This window comes from Ranitomeya variabilis, chromosome 4 (genome assembly GCF_051348905.1).
Source record: "Ranitomeya variabilis isolate aRanVar5 chromosome 4, aRanVar5.hap1, whole genome shotgun sequence".
Classification (NCBI taxonomy): domain Eukaryota; kingdom Metazoa; phylum Chordata; class Amphibia; order Anura; family Dendrobatidae; genus Ranitomeya; species Ranitomeya variabilis.
Window position 1 is genome coordinate 516724256 of NC_135235.1, and position 5000 is coordinate 516729255.

Here is a 5000-nt window from a genome sequence, read left to right on the forward strand (position 1 = left end):
CCAGCGAGGGTTCGTCCGGGATTTGAACCCGGGACCTCTCGCACCCGAAGCGAGAATCATACCCCTAGACCAACGAGCCAACGTTTGGTGCATGCCGTGCAGAAGCGTCGATTCTCTCACCTTTGTAGGCTCGGCCACAAGCAGCAGCCGGAGCGGTTTAGCTAACAGGGGGAGGGCAAAAGGAGATGAGCACTCTGGTTCCCCCGCAGAGAAAGAGTGGGGCTCGTCCAGGATTTGAACCCGGGACCTCTCGCACCCTAAGCGAGAATCATACCCCTAGACCAACGAGCCAGCGACAGAGCGGCGCTTTGCAATTTGTATGGCGTAGCCAGCACTGCCAACTGAAGCACCTGCCTGGCATCTCCAGAGAAAAGCGTGGCTCTCTCATGGAACATCCACAGGGAAAAAAAAAAAGTCCCTGAGAGACGCATGCGAATTTTAACGAGCAGCAATCTCCAACATATGTTTTTGGAGCGAAAGAGCTCAAAACAAGTGGAGATCCGCGTGCGTGGGGTCAAAATCTGCCACAGGTCCGGGCTTGGTTGGGTGGTCGGGGTTTCCTGGGGACGGGCGGCACATGCCGCCTTCCCAGCAGTCAGTTGCAAGAAAATCCATGCAACAGATGAGCCTGCGGGAGGAAGCCCAGCATGCAACAGACCTGCAACAAAGACTTCCACAAGCATGGGCTCGTCCGGGATTTGAACCCGGGACCTCTCGCACCCAAAGCGAGAATCATACCCCTAGACCAACGAGCCAGTGACAGAAGAAAGGGCTGCGAGGCACCTGGCTCAGCGCCACCATTTGGCACAGGCTGCAGCAAAAACAAGATCTGACACTGGAGTCCAAAGAGGCAGGAGGAGTCGAGCGTGGCCGCGCGACAGAAAGAGAAGAGGAACAGAGCGGTGAAAAGGCCAGCCAGCCAAAGACGCCTCGCACCTTCCTGGAGAAGTCGAGCCATGGCAGTCCACCACGAGCAAAGAAAGAGCTTCCTCGGCGCGATCATCAAGTCCCATTCGCAAAAAAGGCTGCGAGGCGGCGGAAACGAGCAAGACCCTTGTTGAGAAGCACCCGTGGGTACGTGACACGGATTGGAGTGCCCTCGAGCAAGACCATTGCAAAAGCGCACTGCCACGTGTGGAGAGAGGGGCACACGAGGCACACACCAGCGAGGGCTCGTCTGGGATTTGAACCCGGGACCTCTCGCACCCGAAGCGAGAATCATACCCCTAGACCAACGAGCCAACGTTTGGTGCGTGCCGTGCAGCAGCGTCGATTCTCTCACCTTTGTAGGCTCGGCCACAAGCAGCAGCCGGAGCGGTTTAGCTAACAGGGGGAGGGCAAAAGGAGATGAGCACTCTGGTTCCCCCGCAGAGAAAGAGTGGGGCTCGTCCGGGATTTGAACCCGGGACCTCTCGCACCCTAAGCGAGAATCATACCCCTAGACCAACGAGCCAGCGACAGAGCGGCGCTTTGCAATTTGTATGGCGTAGCCAGCACTGCCAACTGAAGCACCTGCCTGGCATCTCCAGAGAAAAGCGTGGCTCTCTCATGGAACATCCACAGGGAAAAAAAAAAAGTCCCTGAGAGACGCATGCGAATTTTAACGAGCAGCAATCTCCAACATATGTTTTTGGAGCGAAAGAGCTCAAAACAAGTGGAGATCCGCGTGCGTGGGGTCAAAATCTGCCACAGGTCCGGGCTTGGTTGGGTGGTCGGGGTTTCCTGGGGACGGGCGGCACATGCCGCCTTCCCAGCAGTCAGTTGCAAGAAAATCCATGCAACAGATGAGCCTGTGGGTGGAAGCCCAGCATGCAACAGACCTGCAACAAAGACTTCCACAAGCATGGGCTCGTCCGGGATTTGAACCCGGGACCTCTTGCACCCAAAGCGAGAATCATACCCCTAGACCAACGAGCCAGCGACGGAGGCAAGGGCTGCGAGGCACCTGGCTCAGCGCCACCATTTGGCACAGGCTGCAGCAAAAACAAGATCTGACACTGGAGTCCAAAGAGGCAGGAGGAGTCGAGCGTGGCCGCGCGACAGAAAGAGAAGAGGAACAGAGCGGTGAAAAGGCCAGCCAGCCAAAGACGCCTCGCACCTTCCTGGAGAAGTCGAGCCATGGCAGTCCACCACGAGCAAAGAAAGAGCTTCCTCGGCGCGATCATCAAGTCCCATTCGCAAAAAAGGCTGCGAGGCGGCGGAAACGAGCAAGACCCTTGTTGAGAAGCACCCGTGGGTACGTGACACGGATTGGAGTGCCCTCGAGCAAGACCATTGCAAAAGCGCACTGCCACGTGTGGAGAGAGGGGCACACGAGGCACACACCAGCGAGGGCTCGTCCGGGATTTGAACCCGGGACCTCTCGCACCCGAAGCGAGAATCATACCCCTAGACCAACGAGCCAACGTTTGGTGCGTGCCGTGCAGCAGCGTCGATTCTCTCACCTTTGTAGGCTCGGCCACAAGCAGCAGCCGGAGCGGTTTAGCTAACAGGGGGAGGGCAAAAGGAGATGAGCACTCTGGTTCCCCCGCAGAGAAAGAGTGGGGCTCGTCCGGGATTTGAACCCGGGACCTCTCGCACCCTAAGCGAGAATCATACCCCTAGACCAACGAGCCAGCGACAGAGCGGCGCTTTGCAATTTGTATGGCGTAGCCAGCACTGCCAACTGAAGCACCTGCCTGGCATCTCCAGAGAAAAACGTGGCTCTCTCATGGAACATCCACAGGGAAAAAAAAAAAGTCCCTGAGAGACGCATGCGAATTTTAACGAGCAGCAATCTCCAACATATGTTTTTGGAGCGAAAGAGCTCAAAACAAGTGGAGATCCGCGTGCGTGGGGTCAAAATCTGCCACAGGTCCGGGCTTGGTTGGGTGGTCGGGGTTTCCTGGGGACGGGCGGCACATGCCGCCTTCCCAGCAGTCAGTTGCAAGAAAATCCATGCAACAGATGAGCCTGCGGGAGGAAGCCCAGCATGCAACAGACCTGCAACAAAGACTTCCACAAGCATGGGCTCGTCCGGGATTTGAACCCGGGACCTCTCGCACCCAAAGCGAGAATCATACCCCTAGACCAACGAGCCAACGACGGAGGCAAGGGCTGCGAGGCACCTGGCTCAGCGCCACCATTTGGCACAGGCTGCAGCAAAAACAAGATCTGACACTGGAGTCCAAAGAGGCAGGAGGAGTCGAGCGTGGCCGCGCGACAGAAAGAGAAGAGGAACAGAGCGGTGAAAAGGCCAGCCAGCCAAAGACGCCTCGCACCTTCCTGGAGAAGTCGAGCCATGGCAGTCCACCACGAGCAAAGAAAGAGCTTCCTCGGCGCGATCATCAAGTCCCATTCGCAAAAAAGGCTGCGAGGCGGCGGAAACGAGCAAGACCCTTGTTGAGAAGCACCCGTGGGTACGTGACACGGATTGGAGTGCCCTCGAGCAAGACCATTGCAAAAGCGCACTGCCACGTGTGGAGAGAGGGGCACACGAGGCACACACCAGCGAGGGCTCGTCCGGGATTTGAACCCGGGACCTCTCGCACCCGAAGCGAGAATCATACCCCTAGACCAACGAGCCAACGTTTGGTGCGTGCTGTGCAGCAGCGTCGATTCTCTCACCTTTGTAGGCTCGGCCACAAGCAGCAGACGGAGCAGTTTAGCTAACAGGGGGAGGGCAAAAGGAGATGAGCACTCTGGTTCCCCCGCAGAGAAAGAGTGGGGCTCGTCCGGGATTTGAACCCGGGACCTCTCGCACCCTAAGCGAGAATCATACCCCTAGACCAACGAGCCAGCGACAGAGCTGCGCTTTGCAATTTGTATGGCGTAGCCAGCACTGCCAACTGAAGCACCTGCCTGGCATCTCCAGAGAAAAGCGTGGCTCTCTCATGGAACATCCACAGGGAAAAAAAAAAAGTCCCTGAGAGACGCATGCGAATTTTAACGAGCAGCAATCTCCAACATATGTTTTTGGAGCGAAAGAGCTCAAAACAAGTGGAGATCCGCGTGCGTGGGGTCAAAATCTGCCACAGGTCCGGGCTTGGTTGGGTGGTCGGGGTTTCCTGGGGACGGGCGGCACATGCCGCCTTCCCAGCAGTCAGTTGCAAAAAAATCCATGCAACAGATGAGCCTGCGGGAGGAAGCCCAGCATGCAACAGACCTGCAACAAAGACTTCCACAAGCATGGGCTCGTCCGGGATTTGAACCCGGGACCTCTCGCACCCAAAGCGAGAATCATACCCCTAGCCCAACGAGCCAGCAACGGAGGCAAGGGCTGCGAGGCACCTGGCTCAGCGCCACCATTTGGCACAGGCTGCAGCAAAAACAAGATCTGACACTGGAGTCCAAAGAGGCAGGAGGAGTCGAGCGTGGCCGCGCGACAGAAAGAGAAGAGGAACAGAGCGGTGAAAAGGCCAGCCAGCCAAAGACGCCTCGCACCTTCCTGGAGAAGTCGAGCCATGGCAGTCCACCACGAGCAAAGAAAGAGCTTCCTCGGCGCGATCATCAAGTCCCATTCGCAAAAAAGGCTGCGAGGCGGCGGAAACGAGCAAGACCCTTGTTGAGAAGCACCCGTGGGTACGTGACACGGATTGGAGTGCCCTCGAGCAAGACCATTGCAAAAGCGCACTGCCACGTGTGGAGAGAGGGGCACAAGAGGCACACACCAGCGAGGGCTCGTCCGGGATTTGAACCCGGGACCTCTCGCACCCGAAGCGAGAATCATACCCCTAGACCAACGAGCCAACGTTTGGTGCGTGCCGTGCAGCAGCGTCGATTCTCTCACCTTTGTAGGCTCGGCCACAAGCAGCAGCCGGAGCAGTTTAGCTAACAGGGGGAGGGCAAAAGGAGATGAGCACTCTGGTTCCCCCGCAGAGAAAGAGTGGGGCTCGTCCGGGATTTGAACCCGGGACCTCTCGCACCCTAAGCGAGAATCATACCCCTAGACCAACGAGCCAGCGACAGAGCGGCGCTTTGCAATTTGTATGGCGTAGCCAGCACTGCCAACTGAAGCACCT

The 5000-nt window shown here is 57.5% G+C and overlaps 14 non-coding genes across 14 annotated transcripts; all 14 read right to left on the reverse strand.

The window, feature by feature from the left end:
* Positions 1-7: 7 nt before the first annotated feature.
* On the reverse strand, positions 8-79 carry TRNAP-CGG (transfer RNA proline (anticodon CGG)). Its single transcript has one exon. It is a non-coding gene; the product is annotated as a tRNA-Pro (tRNA).
* A 140-nt stretch (positions 80-219) lies between these two features.
* Positions 220-291, reverse strand: TRNAP-AGG (transfer RNA proline (anticodon AGG)). Its single transcript has one exon. It is a non-coding gene; the product is annotated as a tRNA-Pro (tRNA).
* A 392-nt stretch (positions 292-683) lies between these two features.
* Positions 684-755, reverse strand: TRNAP-UGG (transfer RNA proline (anticodon UGG)). The gene has a single exon. It is a non-coding gene; the product is annotated as a tRNA-Pro (tRNA).
* Positions 756-1169: 414 nt separating this feature from the next.
* TRNAP-CGG (transfer RNA proline (anticodon CGG)) lies at positions 1170-1241 on the reverse strand. Its single transcript has one exon. It is a non-coding gene; the product is annotated as a tRNA-Pro (tRNA).
* Positions 1242-1381: 140 nt separating this feature from the next.
* TRNAP-AGG (transfer RNA proline (anticodon AGG)) lies at positions 1382-1453 on the reverse strand. The gene has a single exon. It is a non-coding gene; the product is annotated as a tRNA-Pro (tRNA).
* A 392-nt stretch (positions 1454-1845) lies between these two features.
* On the reverse strand, positions 1846-1917 carry TRNAP-UGG (transfer RNA proline (anticodon UGG)). The gene has a single exon. It is a non-coding gene; the product is annotated as a tRNA-Pro (tRNA).
* Positions 1918-2331: 414 nt separating this feature from the next.
* On the reverse strand, positions 2332-2403 carry TRNAP-CGG (transfer RNA proline (anticodon CGG)). The gene has a single exon. It is a non-coding gene; the product is annotated as a tRNA-Pro (tRNA).
* A 140-nt stretch (positions 2404-2543) lies between these two features.
* TRNAP-AGG (transfer RNA proline (anticodon AGG)) lies at positions 2544-2615 on the reverse strand. Its single transcript has one exon. It is a non-coding gene; the product is annotated as a tRNA-Pro (tRNA).
* A 392-nt stretch (positions 2616-3007) lies between these two features.
* On the reverse strand, positions 3008-3079 carry TRNAP-UGG (transfer RNA proline (anticodon UGG)). The gene has a single exon. It is a non-coding gene; the product is annotated as a tRNA-Pro (tRNA).
* Positions 3080-3493: 414 nt separating this feature from the next.
* On the reverse strand, positions 3494-3565 carry TRNAP-CGG (transfer RNA proline (anticodon CGG)). Its single transcript has one exon. It is a non-coding gene; the product is annotated as a tRNA-Pro (tRNA).
* Positions 3566-3705: 140 nt separating this feature from the next.
* TRNAP-AGG (transfer RNA proline (anticodon AGG)) lies at positions 3706-3777 on the reverse strand. The gene has a single exon. It is a non-coding gene; the product is annotated as a tRNA-Pro (tRNA).
* A 392-nt stretch (positions 3778-4169) lies between these two features.
* Positions 4170-4241, reverse strand: TRNAP-UGG (transfer RNA proline (anticodon UGG)). The gene has a single exon. It is a non-coding gene; the product is annotated as a tRNA-Pro (tRNA).
* Positions 4242-4655: 414 nt separating this feature from the next.
* On the reverse strand, positions 4656-4727 carry TRNAP-CGG (transfer RNA proline (anticodon CGG)). The gene has a single exon. It is a non-coding gene; the product is annotated as a tRNA-Pro (tRNA).
* Positions 4728-4867: 140 nt separating this feature from the next.
* TRNAP-AGG (transfer RNA proline (anticodon AGG)) lies at positions 4868-4939 on the reverse strand. The gene has a single exon. It is a non-coding gene; the product is annotated as a tRNA-Pro (tRNA).
* Between the last annotated feature and the right edge of the window lie 61 nt (positions 4940-5000).